This window comes from Homarus americanus, unplaced genomic scaffold (genome assembly GCF_018991925.1).
Source record: "Homarus americanus isolate GMGI-L3 unplaced genomic scaffold, GMGI_Hamer_2.0 scaffold6317, whole genome shotgun sequence".
Taxonomy (NCBI): Eukaryota; Metazoa; Arthropoda; class Malacostraca; order Decapoda; family Nephropidae; genus Homarus; species Homarus americanus.
The window spans coordinates 19,141,984-19,158,769 of record NW_024730668.1 but is presented as its reverse complement, the minus strand read 5'-3'; the positions used below and the strand labels follow the sequence as shown (position 1 = coordinate 19,158,769).

Below are 16,786 nucleotides of genomic sequence, written 5' to 3'. Positions count from 1 at the left end.
AAGCAGGACAGGAGGATGTATGCAAGAGCCAGAAACCAAGCAAAGATAGAGTGTAGAAGGACTGAAAAGGAGTTCCAGAGGCTGGTTACAAGCGAGGTAAAGTCAAACCCAAAGGCGTTTTACTGTTGGTGTGGGTTCGAGAGCTCTTCTTTTACTGTGGAGGAACCACGAGTGTTCTCTTCTTCCTTCTTCTATCTCTTCCATCCATTCTGTGATTGGTCCTGTCTCTATATATTCTAACCTTGTCCATATTCTTTTTGAGTGTTGGTGTAGGTAAACTTTTAGGGGTTCTATTTACGCTCGTATTGTAGTTGACAGTTGGTGACTATGTCAGGATATCTGACGTTATAAACATCCCTTGGGCTAAGTTTTGAATTGTCTGCAGTTTCTTTATGTTTTTTGTTTTATTGCATGTAGGGGAATTGGTGGATATACAAGTAGGGATTGGACATAGGCTCTATATAACTTTTACTTGTTTTTTTGCTGACAGGTTTCTGAAGCGTTTTAATTTAATTACTACGTTTCTGATTTTTGCTAGTTTTTCGGTAATGAATGTTTTGTAGCCTTTTGTTGTTATCTGCAGCCCTAGGACGGTGCCTGTCGCGATCCCACTACCCTTTATACTTGGGGAGTGAATCCTACCCCAAGTTATTAACAAATAAAGGAACAAATAGGGAACACGGCAATAATTATCCTCACCAAAAACCTACTCAACTAAATGTACTTGAATAAGTAAGAACAGTTGAAATAAGTGAATCACAAAAGGGAAGATAATTAATTAATTCAATTTATGTTCTAAAGGGAGTAATGACTAGCAAACAAGAATTTAAGGGAATAAGTAATTGTAAAATAAAATAAGAGTGATGCCGGAAGGGCGAAAATACACCGTTAAGGAGTTAGACCAAACAAATATTACTTAACATTACTATATTACACAGACATACGAAATATATATATATATACAACAATCACTACAAAATGATTATTTCCTACCAAACAGGAGATTCCTTACCACCAGGATCCCTTCCTAGGCCTAACTAAACGTGTCACTAATACCTGATACCCCTAGGGCATTGCAGAGGACTGGACAAGGCACTAGACAAGGGTCAAGGCTAGAGAACGAATGGACACGTCTACCCTATGCCACGGTTTTTCGCTACTGGGGAGGCGTGGGCATGCCGCCGAGGAGCGCGTCTCATATCACGTGATCTAGAACATTTGCTAGATATTTTATATAATTAATTAATACTACTATTGAGTTGACTTAACAGAGTAAGACAATGATGCATATTAATGACATACATAAATATACAATTAACCTAAGTAACTAAGAACAATAATAATATAATAAGTACAATTAACAATTTATTAATAGCTTGTATGAAATGTAGGCGTGAACATATGCCTCACGCTATGCGAGTTCCCGAGCGCCACAGGCACGTGACAGTGCCTTCCATGACATATGGAATTACTTTATTGTCTACTATAATGGAGTCTTTTTCCTTTTAGCGATTGGTATTATTTTGAACTTGTTGGTGTTGGTTTGTATCTTCCATTTTTTTCGTATTAGTTGATTTTCTCTATTACGTTCGCAGTAAACTGTGCCATTATTGCTGTTGATTTGCCAGGATATGTGATGATTTGTGTGATATCGTCTGCAAAACTTATTTATTCACTGTAGGGAGCTGGTTTTGGTAGGTCTGCTGTATAGATATTGTACAGCGTGGGTGAAAGGACACTACCTTGGGGTACTCCTTTTTTCAGTTCTATGGGTGGTCCTATATAGCTGCCGATTTGTATTTGTGCCGTGCGATCGTCTAGGTCTCTAGGAAGTCACAGACGATTTTTTTCTAGTGGATCTGGAAGATTTATTTGAAGCAGCTTAAATTTTAATCCAAGGTGCCATACTTTATCGAACGGCTTCTTAACGTCTCTTAATACAATGTTGACTTGATTTCTTTCTGCTTTCTTGTTGGCTAACGTTTCCGTGATTATGGCTAGTGCAGTATGTGTTCCCTTTCTTTCAGTGAATCCGTGTTGTCTAGGGTTTAGTAGTCCGTTTTCATGGGGAGATAAGACAGCGGTGGGAAGACAAGACAAGGTGGGAGACGAGAGACACAGTGTTGGGAGATAAGACAGCTGTGGGAAGACAAAACAAGGTGGGGAGACGAGACAGTGTTGGGGAGATAAGACAGCGGTGGGAAGACAAGACAAGGTGGGGAGAGCAGAGACAGTGTTGGGGAGATAAGACAGCTATGGGAAGACAAAACAAGGTGGGGAGACGAGACAGTGATGGGGAGATAAGACAGCCGTGGGGAGATAAGACAGTGATGAGGATGCAAAACAGTGGTGGGGAGATAAGACAGTGATGGGGAGACAAGACAGTGATGGGGAGATAAGACAGTGATGGGGAGATAAGACAGTGATGGGGAGAAAAAACACGATGGGGAGAGAGACAGTGATGGGGATATAAGACAGCGGTGGGAGATAAGACAGTGATAGGAAGACAAGGCACGGTTGGGAGACGAGACAGTGATGGGGAGATAAGACAGTGATGGGGAGATAAGATAGTGATGAGGATGCAAAACAACGGTGGGGAGATAAGACAGTGATGTGGAGACAAGACTGTGATGGGGAGATAAGACAGTGATGGGGAGATAAGACAGTGATGAGGAGATAAGACTGATGGGGAGGCAAGACAGCGGTGGGGAGATAAGACCGTGATGAGGAGACAAGACAGTGATGAGGAGGCAAAGGAGCAGTGGGGAGACAAGACAGTGATGGGGAGATAAAACAGTGATGGGGAGACAAGAGAAGCGGTGGGGAGATAAAACAGTGATGAGGAGATAAGACAGCGGTGGGAAGACAAGACACGGTGGGGAGACGAGACAGTGATGGGGAGATAAGACAGTGGTGGGGAAGACAAGACAAGGTGGGGAGACGAGACAGTGATGGGGAGATGACAGCAGTGGGGAGATAAGACAGTGATGAGGATGCAAAAAAGTGGGGGAGATAAGAGAGTGATGGGGAGATAAAGTGATGGGGAGATAAGACAGTGATGGGGAGATAAGACAGTGATGGGGAGATAAGACAGTGATGGGGAGATAAGACAGTGATGGGAGCAAGACAGCGGTGGAGATAAGGCAGCGATGAGGAGACAAGACAGTGATGGGGAGATAAGACAGTGATGGGGAGACAAGAGCGGTGGGAGATAAAACAGTGATGAGGAGATAAGACAGTGATGAGGAGACAAGACGGTGGGGAGAAAGACAGTGATAGGGGAGATAAGACAGTGATGGGAGGCAAGACAGCGGTGGGGAGATAAGACAGTGATGAGGAGACAAGACAGCGTTGGGGAGAAAGAGACAGTGATAGGGAGATAAGACAGTGATGGGGAGGCAAGACAGTGATGAGGAGACAAGACAGTGATGAGGAGGCAAGGCAGCGGTGGGGAACTGAGCAGTGGGATAAGACAGTGATGGGAGACAAGACAGCGGTGGGGAGAAGAGACAGTGATGGGAGATAAGACAGTGATGGGAGATAAGACAGTGATGGGGAGAGCAAGACAGCAGTGGGAGATAAGACAGTGATGAGGAGATAAGACAGTGGTGGGGAGATAGGACAGTGATGGGGAGACAAGACAGCGGTGGGGAGATAAAACAGTGATGAGGAGATATGACAGCAGTGGGGAGACAAGACAGTGATGTGGAGATAAGACAGTGATGGGGAGATAAGAGAGTGATGGGGAGGCAAGACAGCGGTGGGGAGATAAGACAGTGATGGGGAGACAAGACAGCGGTGGGGAGATAAAACAGTGATGAGGAGATATGACAGCAGGGAGACAAGACAGTGATGTGGAGATAAGACAGTGATGGGGAGATAAGAGAGTGATGGGGAGGCAAGACAGTGGGGGAGATAAGACAGTGATGGGAGACAAGACAGCGGTGGGGAGATGAAACAGTGATGGAGAGACAAGACAGCAGTGGGGAGATAAGACCGATGATGGGGAGATAAGACAGTGATGAGGGAGGCAAGACAGAGATGGGGAGATAAGACAGTGATGGGGAGACAAGACAGCGGTGGGAAGACAGAACTGATGGGGAGACGATACAGTGATGGGGAGATAAGACAGCGGTGGGAGATAAGACAGTGATGGGAGATAAGACAGTGATCTGGAGGCAAAACAGCGGTGGGGAGGACAGTGATGGGGAGACAAGACAGCGGTGGGAAGACAAGACAGTGATGGGGAGACGATACAGTGATGGGGAGATAAGACAGCAGTGGGGAGATAAGACAGTGATGGGGAGATAAGACAGTGATCTGGAGGCAAAACAGCGGTGGGGGAGATAAGACAGTGATGGGGACAAGACACGGTCAGGAGACGAGACAGTGATGGGGAGATAAGACAGTGATGAGGAAGCAAAACAGCGGTGGGGAGATAAGACAGTGATGAGAGACAAGACAGTGATGAGGCATGGCAGCGGTGGGGAGACAAGACAGTGATGAGGAGACAAGACAGCGGTGGAGACAAGACACGGTGGGGAGACGAGACAATGATGGGCAGAATAATACAGCGGTGGGGGAGATAAGACAGTGATGAGGAGGCAAAACAGCGGTGGGAGATAAGACAGTTATGGAGAGACAAGACAGTGATGGGGAGATAGACAGTGATGGGAGATAAGACAGTGAAGGGGAGACAAGACAGTGATGGGGAGATAAGACAGTGATGGGTGGACAGTGGTGGGGAGAGGAGGTGATGGGGAGATACAGTGATCGGGAGATAAGACAAGACAGTGATGGGGAGACAAAACAGCGGCGGGAGATAAGACAGTGATGAGGAGATAAGGCAGCGGTGGGGAGATAAGACAGTGACGAGGAGACAAGACAGCGGTGGGGAGATCAGACAGCGGTGGGGAGACAGACAGTGATGGGGAGATAAGACAGTGATGGGAGATAAGAACAGTGATGAGAGACAAGACAGTGATGGGGAGATAGACAGTGATGGGAGACAAGACAGTGGTGGGAGATAAGATAGTGATGGGGAGGCAAGACAGCGGTTTGGGAATAAGACATGATGGGAGATAAGACAGTGATGGGGAGATAAGACAGTGATGGGGAGACAAAACACGGTGGGAAAGAGACAGTGATGGGGAGATAAGACAGCGATGGGGAGATAAGACAGTGATGGGAAGACAGACACGGTGGGGGACGAGAAAGATATGGGGAGATAAGAGTGATGAGGGGAGCAAAACACCGGTGGGGAAATAAGACAGTGATGGGGAGATAAGACAGTGATGGGGACACAAGACAGTGATGAGAATAAGACGGTGATGGGGACACAAGACAGTGATGGGGAGATAAGACAGTGATGGGGAGACGAAGACAGCGGTGGGGAGAAAGAACAGTGATGGGAAGACAAGACACGGTGGGGAGACGAGAAAGATATGGGGAGATAAGACAGTGATGGGAGGAGAGACAGCGGTGGGGAGATAAGGACAGTGATGAGGAGGCAAGACAGCGTTGGGGAGATAAGAAAGTGATGAGGAGATGAGACAGCGGTGGGGAGACAAGACAGTGATGAGAGGCAAGACAGCGTTGAGATAAGAAAGTGATGGGGAGACAAGACAGTGATGAGGGCAAGACAGCGTTGGGGGAGATAAGAAAGGATGGGGAGACAAGACAGTGATGAGGGGGCAAGACAGCAGTGGGGAGACAAGACAGTGATGAGCAGACAAGACAGTGATGGGGGGGCAAGACAGCGTTGAGGAATGAAAGTGATGGGAGACAAGACAGTGTTGGGGGGCAAGACAGCAGTGGGGAGATAAGACATTGATGGGGAGACAAGACAGTGATGAGGGGGCAAGACAGCGGTGGGGGAGACAAGACAGCGGTGGGAGACAAGACAGTGGTGGGGAGACAAGGCAGCGGTGGGGAGACAAGACAGTGGTGGGGAGACAAGACATAGCGGTGGGGGACAAGACATAGCGGTGGGAGCAAGAACATAGCGGTGGGAGACAAGACAGTGGTGGGGAGACAAGACATAGCGGTGGGGAGACAAGACATAGCGGTGGGGAGACAAGACATAGCGGTGGGGAGACAAGACATAGTGGTGGGGAGACAAGACATAGCGGTGGGAGACAAGACAGTGGTGGGGAGACAAGACAGTGGTGGGGAGACAAGACATAGCGGTGGGGAGGACAAGACTCAGCGATGAAAGAGATTCTACGGTGAATTTGTTTTAACGCCTTAATAATACTCACCCGTTGTGGCTACCATACACTCATTAAGTCTTTCCATTGTTGTATGTCCCTCACGCCCCTGGAGGAGAATGACGTCATTAGTATCACCAAATGTCCTTATTGGAATATTTATTTCAGAAGTTTATAGTGAAACCTACATATAACGGACTTTTCTCAGTATAATCCCTTACACGGTGGTTTCACATCTAATACCTCGATATAACGGACTGTCATCGTCAGAGAATCCGTTATAGGGTTTCACATCTATGACCTCGATATAACGGACTTTCCTCTCCATATAGTCCGTTAAATAGAGGTTGCTTAAATAACACTACAAGAAAAAACATTGAAGTTATATACCTATGCTATAATATATTTCAAGAGTTGAATATTTTTATCGTATGAAATAAGGAATTTTGATCATGTGGAGATTAACAAACAGGCATTATCCTTGACTACCTCCTCCTAACGCTTATTTTGGCAGAGTACGAGAGATCCCCTCCCCTCCTCCCCCCTCCCCAACAACACAGTGATTTATATACATTTCGGGATGATATTGTCGCTACTGTAAGTGAACTACCACTGCCAACTCCTGTTTTGTTGTCTCACTTATTTGTAAACACAAGTTATAACAGCCATTCTCAGGAAACCTTATATCATCTACTAAAAACAATTAACTTTCCGTCTCTTTTGTTTGTTTTGTTGTCCATTAAATATGTCAAAGGTAGTAAGTAGTAGAAAAATTGACCAAGTCCTAGGTTGCTGACCTGACTTTCTGCCTCATTTACACAATATTGCAGGGTCTCAACTGTTTCTCTTACTATTGATAAAACATACATATATTGTTCAATTTCAATTTCAATTGTTTATTCCTTGTTAGAAGGAAAAGCAGGATCCTAGTCAGCATCACTAGGTACCTATACAATGACATAAACATCTGGCAAGTGTGACAAGTATCACAGAATAAATATTATAAAGGGCTTACTAAAATATGCAGGAAGGAGAAGGATATTCGCTAACACTAATCAATGTTATTTACAAAATATCTGGCCAGTATGGGGAGGATCATCGTGTCTCCGTCAGGGGTCGTGGAGTGGTGGTCCTTGAGCGTCACAGGCGTTTATTAGTAGTAGGGACATCTTAGGAAGTATTGGATAAGGTGCTGCTCCGGGTCTTCTGCATAATGCACAAGAGCGTTGCTCAGGGGATGTGGATACAATCTCCCAAGCAAAGTCATTCCCAATGATGATACGGGCAGCAATCACGTCCTCTTTCTTGCGACCCTTTCCATAGACGTACGAGAGAGGTCAGGAAGTTTACAGAGGACATCGTGATACCAGGTGGGCAAAGAGGAGTCAGGGGATAATGGCTGCTTCTGAGCTTCTCTCTGTTTGCAGCAGGTGGGTCCTAAGCGCCAAAAGTGTTCGAGAACAATAGTCAGGTGTGTATGACGCGTAGTCTTACTTAAAGGTATCTCATTCCCCAAGATACCGACATGACTGGGTAATAAGGAATACCACAGGGCAGCACCTCTGCATCCTGAAGTGTGGATGTTAACCCTCGTATTCGGAGGATGAGGTCTTATTTTCCCTGATCCAAATGCGATCCGTCTCGAAGCAAGGGAAACCATCTCCTTTCTTCCTCAGCGAGAAGGGCAGCAGGAGAATAGTTCAGCTGGTGAGATGCCCGTCTGAAACTCTGAGAGACAGTTTGATAGGCTCAGGGCATCAGGACGGGAGAGATCATAGACACCAGCCCAGCCCTACCTGTAGCAGGGGTTAACAGAACCATCGAGGTGAAGGACGATAGCCCTACCTGTGGACCAGTGGGCGATCCTGGAGAGGTGGTGTTGCAGAGAGAGAATAACAGGGTTCACCTGGGATTTTAGAACTGGCAGTCCACCGAGGGCGATACTTCAGGTTGAAAATCCAGCCAGGGAGAAGGAACTGAACCAGCAGCAGGGGGTGGCAACAATATCAGGCAGGAGGTCGTGATCCTGAAAGGGCTCGGATCGTGACCCTCGCCACTGTCTTCTAGATGGAGGTCGGCCTCCGGACAGGAGTCAAGCTGGCTTGGACATAGTTGCCCGAGATCCGTAGAATGGAAACAGCGGTTTAGGTAAAACTCCTCGACTACGATCCTGTAAAGGGGAAAGATCAAGTTCGGTATAGAAAGTAGGCGTGTCCACTGAGGAGCTAAGGATGATGCGAGTAACTCCTCCTGGATAACTGAGACGGTTGACAGCAGTCCGACTAATGTTGACGAGGGGGCAGGGCGGCGTAAGTCGACTGGGAACGGACAAAGGACTTGTACATGGTGAGAAGTACAGGAATTGTTAGCACCAAAGAACCCCTGCACATGGTAGAGAGGGCAAGACGCCAGCATATGTCTCGAAGATAGCAGACTTCAGGATCTGACAACGTGTGCGAGTTATACACATGCCATTTTGTCTCATTAACCCAGTCAAGGCGTTCCTGATAAGAAAGGGTGGAGGTACAACCACGACCGTGCCCACATGGCTTTTGTTTTCGCAGTTGAAGAAACCCGCGTGGAGTCACACTCTTGGAGACCAGATCAGGGCTTCCTGCATGCTGAGGTAGTCAGGGGCTTGGAGAACTGTCAATCCAGCATATCCTGAGTGGACAACTTCTGTCATGCAGAGAGAGATGCAATGGAGTGCATGAAGAGTGTTAAAGAAGGTGGGACTCAGGGACTCCACCTTGAGGTGCCGAGGTTCATTTTCTTGAACAGAATGTAAGGCTGTCAGCACTGAACCCAGGCCTGACGTACAGAAAGTGAGGTAGAGGCGATCCATTGAAGTCTCCTTTAACCCCTAACCACTTTTAAGTTCAGCTAAAATGAGGGCAGGCTGAGCCGTATCGAAAACTCCCTTGATATCAAAGGAGAAGACGGAGATGCGGAGCAGTCTGATTACCGCAATAAAAAGAGCAATGGAGTGTGCTGTGCTGTGATGTTGTAGAAACCATTGAGGAGTGGCAGGCCGCCTATGGTGTGAAAGAGAGCGACGATGGAGTATCCTCTCCATCATCTTGCAAACACAGGAGAGTAAGACTAATGATTCGATATTTCCCAGGATCTCCCGGCTTAGGGATGGGGATAATAGTGTCATTTTTCCAGTTGGACAGGGGAGAACCCCCATGTTGCCAAGCATATTGTAGAGAGCAAGCAAGGGGCCGTTAGGAATATTAGTACCAGGCGTTGAGGACGGGTAGGTTATCTGATCATCCCCAGGAGGTGTGTCTTTTCTTGAGCGACGAGCACTGTCAAGCTCGAACTTTGTGTGATGGGATCGGTTGGGGCAGGGGAGGTAAGAGCTGCACGGACAACAGGCTCAGGCATCGATGCGAGCCTGCACTACCGTGCTGGATCACGATGCCTCAGGGAGGAAACAATGCTGATCCTCCATTAAGAGCAGGCAGGGAGGCGGGGTCAGGGTGGGGGAGGAGGCCTCCGTCGAGAGTACCCCCGTATAGCGATAATCCGATTCCATACATAAGGGGGTGACGACTGGAACGTGAGGCCCGTGAAGGATATTCAAATTCATCACGATCAACGACATCCTGGTGCCAAGGAGCACCAATTTTTGATCTTCCCGGTCCTCCAGGAGCCCGGCCTCATGTGGTGAGGCTCATGGGTTGCAGAATGTCTGTGGCGGGGATGCGATACCGTGGTTGGCGGCACTTTTTGGGGTGGGGAGGCGTGGAGGGTGGCGTGACAGAGTCATACAGCATCCAACAAAATCAATAATGAAGTCAAAGAGACAGGGGGACAACGTGAGAATCACCAGGTAGAAGGTATTGGGTAAAGGAAGAACAGCGTCAGTGTGAGACGAAGCGGGGGGATCGATGGGGAGCTGATCAGCTCAAAGGCAGAAGGAGAGCCTGAGATGGGTAGTAACAGCAAGATGGTCACTATACAGAGCAGGTTCGGTGCAGACGGTAGGATGAAAAGGAGGTATGTTGAACAATAGTAAGCCAACATCAAAACTATGGGGGAAGGCGAGTAGGATCGTCAGGACAAAATGACATCATCACGACGAAACTGTAGTCATAGTCCGATGATTTACATGGCGTGGGATGATCCAGATGGAAATTGGGATGGTGGGCATTAAAGTCGCCAGAACAATAGTGGGAACCCCCATGAGTTAATGAACTGAGTTAGAATCATCAAAATGACCATTTACTACGAAGGGTCAGTCACTGAGAATGAGACAGAAATAATTCAGACAGGGGTCCATATGTGGGAATTCAAAGGTGAAGGAGACGAACAGATGGAATGGTGTTACGCACAAGGGTGAGAGGCCACGAGCCTGCCCACAGTACCGAGGCAGAATGTAATCCGTGCCAGGTGGAGTAACATCGTCGTGATGGGTTTCACAGGCATCTTGAACTTTGACTGGAATGAAGTCCATCCGGCGAAGGTCTAAGTCACTGGATGTTTCCATTGTAAGAAGAGGAGAACAGCCTCCATTATTGAAGATAAGGTCAATTGGGGCTAGACAGGCAGAGACCTGATTCTGTGAAAAATGGAGGAGAACAGGAGGCAGGGATGGATCCTCCATCTCAGGAGAGGCAGATTAAATGGGGCACAAAGTGCGCCCCCACCTGTTGGAGTCAGAGAATGGAGTTGTTGTGCCTGTACAGGAGCGCTGGAGGTGGCAGCAGGAGTTGCCGGGGCCGACTGGGCATGTGGTGGTGGTAGCGACGCGGAAGAGGGACGGTGAGGTCGGGTGGGCAGGAGGTGGTGGTGACTGTGTGGCATGTGTTCCAAGAACAGTAGGGAGAGAGAGGGAGGGAGAAAGGATGGGTGGTAGGGGTGACAGGATGGTAGAGGAGATCAATGGGAAATCCTTGGTGAGGATGGAAGAGGCAGATGGTAAATGAGTGGTTTGGTTGAAATCAAGACTTGAGGACACTGTGGGCAATTAGCGTGGTGACTGCATTGATAGAATATCTGATTTTTGCATTCCACTGTGTCGTGAGGACCTGCACAGAAACCGCAGGCGACCATCCTCGTGCACTCCCAGGTGCGGTGTTTCCACGATGCAACGACCACAGATTTTCGGGGTTCCGATAAATCGGTCGAAGGACGGTGAATTGATTCATTCACCTTCGGAGGGGCCCACCAGCCGATGAGTTCGTGGATGGACGTTTTGAGACCGGTTGATGCGGCGCTCCATGTCCAGTGGTTATGAGAAGAGGGCGAAGATCGTCGATAGGGATCTAGGGTACGTGGCGAACCTTACCTTGGTACGACGAGTTTCTGGGGTGATGATGGTGAACTAGCATCACCCCCTGGGGAGCAGGAAAGCCCACCTGGTGAGCAGGTGTACCGTCTCGTCCATTTGTGTGGTGACTATCACGGCTGTGGGACCTCGGCGGAGGCGAAGTGTTGAGTCTGAAGTGGAGAGCAGTAACAGAAGAAACAGGTCGTCCGTGTTCTCAGAAGGCAAGTCGAGGAAAGGCGAGACGACGAAAGAAGGCGCGACAGATGGTCATAGAGCCACTGTAAGCTCTTGGGGACCCCGATGACAGGAGTCCACCTCTACAGCCATCTGACCTGACCACCAACCGTTGTTGTTATTTAAAGATTAGTAAGGTCATTACCCAATACCTGACCCATGTGGTCTCATATATATATACACAGTTTGTATTACTCTCTCTAGTTATACTCACCTGAAGATGTATTACACAGTGGGAGACTTCGTGAGTTTAATCAGCATATATATATATATATATATAGTAAATCCACAATGAAAACGTGGATAAGATAAATCTTGATAAAATTACACAGGGAAAATGGAAACAACGGAGTACCTTAGCTTTCGTCTTTATTCAAGACATCTTCAAGAGCAACTGGATTACATGGACAGAGAGAGAGGCTTAAATATACAGGGTGACCTAAAACGAGGTCAGGTCAAAATGATGACATCCACTAATTCCCACACCAACACACGTAGAGAGCTTAAGAAGGGTGGTGACGTGACTACACAAGTCAGGTCAGAAAAAGGATCACAAAATACTATCATACACATAGATCAAAAGGTTTTCAAAGCATTTTTAACAGCACTGACAATAATTTACAACATATTATCAGTTTTGAACTGACCATCACTAAGGTTTATTGATTTTGATTCTTAATCAAACTAGCGTGTCACGGAAAGACTTCTTGTTGAAGCTAGTTTGATTAAGAATTAAATCAATATATATATATATATATATATATATATATATGTGTGTGTGTGTGTGTGTGTGTGTGTGTATTTAAATAAAACATTAAATCTCTTCCATAATAATTATTGAGACTAGTATACTTTGGACTCACAGAACTAACCTTACTGGTGTGTCCTGGCTGTACGTGAACAGCCCACGAGAGCTGCCTGCACTATGAGGACTGCTCTTGCTGCGCGACCCACGAGCAGGGGGGTGACTGTGCTACCCCCTTCGCTTTTTATATGACTTGGCAGAGCCGCACTGAAGGAGGGTAGGCTTAAGTGGGGGAAGTGTAACCCAGGGCTTCGCGCTAGATGGAGTTACGACCCTAGAGGATTAATTGTACTAGTGGCTACACCCAGTTCATCCATGATATATTAAAAAAGTGTCAATAAATAACATTATGTGAAATATATAGTAATGATAGACGGGCAGTCATGCCTATGGACCCCACGTTCATGCCACGTAAAATTTGTCAACATGGAGAGAGATTTGTCCATATTTGTCGCAATTATTTCTGTTAACAGTTCTTACCATTCTGTGTTGTAAATCTGTAGTTACTTACAGTAAGATTTGTTTCTCTGTGAGTGGCAGGAAACTATATGTTAGTCAGAGGACATCCCATTTGTGTCTCGGCAGCAAACACTGACACAGTGGAGGAAGGTGTTCTGGACTTGTGTGCCATTGTTCGGCTTCGCTGAAGTCTTCTACCTCATCTTCTGCTTGGCCTCTGTCCATCCCTGGAACAAAGACAACACACTGAAATTTATGCTGAAGTTCTACAAGATGATACAGTCATTACACATCGGACGAGGCCGCCAGCTCAAGACCTACAGTCCTCAGTTGAAGGGATCATGTATAAACAATGGTTTAAAGACGCTGGACAACGGCGAGCAAAACTGAATTGATTATTTCTTATTCATTAATGTTTGTATTTTTATCAACAATATGTACACTGTATAATACACAAATACTGAGAACATGAACTAAATAGGAATAATAATTAAAGATTTAAACGCGTGTTGGACAATAAATTTACTCGCCACTCGTCAGCTTACTCATTGGTCGGGCGGGCAGTCTGTTTTTTTTTTCAGATATTTTTAGCAACTGTTGGATGTTTATACTCTGTACCTGAACAACTCTTATTACAATGAAGCTACTCTAGCACTGACATTTTTGTGATGATATTACCAGCATTCTTGGCTTTAGGCAGCGTTTGATTGGATAACAGCTGCTAATGCACTGTGGAATAACCTCACCAGGAGCGTTGCCACTCTGTAACTCATCTCGTCGATACATGTATTAATAATCGTACTTGTTCCTGGTACATGTTTAATATGCAAATATTGTGACCATTGAATAAAAATATAAGATGGTCACAGGGCCGGATTCAGGAGTGGGCAGCTGCCCAGGGGCCTCCACAATCCGGGGGCCTCCACATATTACAATATATATTTTTTTGTTTATTCATTTGGATTATTTTTATTTTCATTCTTAAAAATTCATGTTTACCTATTCCATCATGGCTTCAAAATTCTCCAAAGAAGTGTTCAAATTTCAAAATTTTCCCGGGGGGCTTACAGCGCCCCCCGGAACTCCCAGATGTTTAGGCTCGCTTCACTCGCCACCCTACCCTCTGGGTAGTTATAATGAGGGGGGCCTCCACAAAGAGGCTGCCCATGGGCCTCCACAGGTCTAAATCCGGCACTGGGTGGTCATAAATGTGGCTGTGTACTGGTACGGCACTAAAACATTCAATAGTTACACAAACGCTTCAAATATTACGCTTCCAAGCATAATTCAAGCCACTGCTTCCCTTCATGTGCATATGTAGTGGATTCCTCCCCTACAAGCACCGAACCTTCTCGAATTCCCCAGCCTACGCCTCCAGCGCCGCCCACGGAGAGGGGTCAACTATCTACCCACGCCTATCCCCGCCTTATAACACCGCTGTGACCACCAGCAAGCAACACCTCCTCCTCCTGGCGCCGTGCGGCTGCCGCTCCCGTCAGCGACCTTGGCAGCGTGCCCTCACTCTGGGCACCCTCACCACCCAGCTCTCTCTACTCAACGCTTATTACCATGCTACCTACCCAGCAACAAGCTGCATTGTACATCCAATACAATATGTATACAGTGAGCACATTGTGAGTTTCCTTTATCCATCCCATCCTGAGTGTGAACCAATAAATCATAAACCCTACAAATGGTGACCCCCGGAGATTCGCACTCACACAGGATGGAGGAGGAACTGATCACTCTCCCAGTCTTCAAGCAACATGGAAGACTGGCTTACCCACGCAGAGGCAGCTCTCATCGGCTCTACAGCTACTGTCTCTACACCGCAGGTTAGACACCCTAGAGCAGCTCTGCTACTCTAAGCAGACAGCCGCTCCTCTTCCTGCCCCAAGCACCACGTCCTACCGACCCCAACACACCCGTCCTGCCTCAGACGCCGCCCCCGGCCCAGCAGTACCCCCTTCCGCTCCTCCTGAAGCGGCCCCTGCTCCTGACATGGACCCACACACCCCTCTTTTCTACCTCAGGTACTCCCTGCTACTGTCCTGCACCCTGCTGCTGTCCTGCACCCTGCTGCTGTCATGAACCCTGCTGCTGTCATGGACACTCTTCCTAACGCAGCCCCTGCTCCTGACCCAGGCCCACACACCCCAGTAGGCGCATCTGAGGACTCTGTACCTGTCGCGAGGGAAGCATAACATTCATCGCCTCCACAACCCTCCTTCTCGCTCTTTTCTCCCACAGATCTCGTGTACCTAGACAGAGTTGCCCCCCCCCCTAGCGGCCGGCTCATCCACGCCCTCGCCATTATGTCCCACTTGTGGCATGCACCGCCCGTTCTGCCTCACATGTGGCACGCAACTCTGCCAACCTCCAGCCTCCCGCCGCGCCCGGAGGGGAAGGGGAGTATTGTAGTGAATTCCTCCCCTACAAGCACCGAACCTTCTCGAATTCCCCAGCCTACGCCTCCAGTGCCGCCCACGGAGCGGGGGTCAACTATCTACCCACGCCTACCCCCGCCCTATAAGGCCTGGCACCGCTGTGACCACCCTCTCTTTCTACACATTGCCACCAGCAAGCAACACCTCCTCCTCCGCGCCAGCCGTGCGGCTGCCGCTCCCGCCAGCGACCTTGGCGTCCCTCAAGCCGCGTGTCCTCACTCTGGGCACCCTCACCACCCAGCTCTCTCTACTCAACTCTTATTACCATGCTACCTACCCAGCAACAAGCTGCATTGTACATCCAATACAATATGTATACAGTGAGCACAAGTGAGTTTCCTTTCTCCATCCCATCCTGAGTGTGAACCAATAACCCATAACCCTACACATACTTAGGTATCAGTGGCCTTCATCCTTGAATATTTCAGGAAAATTTGTTGGTCAGCAGGATCACAGAGGGCAGCTGCCATAGTGTTCCGTGTTCAGCTCCTGTGTGGGTTATTGTGGTGTTTGTATGGCTCTTGTAGTTCTCTGGCTGAGATTGGTGGTGTAAGAATGTTGAGTGACCGTCTGTGTGCAGTGTGGTGCTGGTAGCTGTGTTATTGTCCGCACAGAGCTAGTTAAGTATGGCCTTCTAGCTCAGACACTCGTGAACCTTATGGCTAGAGTACTCTAAGAGGATAATGGTTCCTCCTTACAATTACCAGTTGGTGAGAGCCTAACTCAGTTGACATTCCTGTCCGGGTGTCTTCATCCACCACACTAAACAATTATCGAACTATACCGACTGCCTCACTCGCTCGTTACTCGTTTACCAAACCTTGTTGGGGACAACAGGGGGTAAACATTCGTCCATTGGCTGTACTCGGATTTTGATACGAGAATTTTTTTTTTAGGGGGGGGTGGGGGGTTGTTTTATTGTGTTTTACTCAAATCTAACCGTGTGCAAATTAGCGGTTTTTTGCCCCCAAAAAATATAATTTCAATTTGTAAGAGAAACCTCTAATTTGCACAAAAATGGAGGTCAGACTTGAGTAAAAAAAAAAAACTAACCTGCAATATATATACAGTATATATATATACAACTAAGCAACTAAGCCCAGTTTTTTTTAGTTTACCTGCTACTGTGGTGGAGGAATAAACGATTTCTACATTGAGGACACAGTCTTGATGTTGGTTGGCAAAGGACACCGTGATCTTGTAATATTTAGAAAGCTTCACTGTCGTTTTCATAAATTCGCTGAGTAACAGCTAGGCAATTATGGGAGAGATCACTTATCACAAAAAATGATATGAAGTCGTATGCTTCACTTTTCCGAGTCTTTGTGTCTGTAATATTGAAAATTGGAAACCT

General features: G+C 47.3%; 1 long non-coding RNA gene across 1 annotated transcript; it reads right to left on the bottom strand.

The window, feature by feature from the left end:
• Window positions 1-6,239: 6,239 nt before the first annotated feature.
• LOC121867143 lies at window positions 6,240-13,207 on the bottom strand. Its single transcript, XR_006089090.1, has 3 exons — window positions 13,038-13,207; window positions 12,594-12,800; window positions 6,240-6,318 (listed from the first exon to the last, which is right to left on the bottom strand). It is a non-coding gene; the product is annotated as an uncharacterized LOC121867143 (long non-coding RNA).
• Between the last annotated feature and the right edge of the window lie 3,579 nt (window positions 13,208-16,786).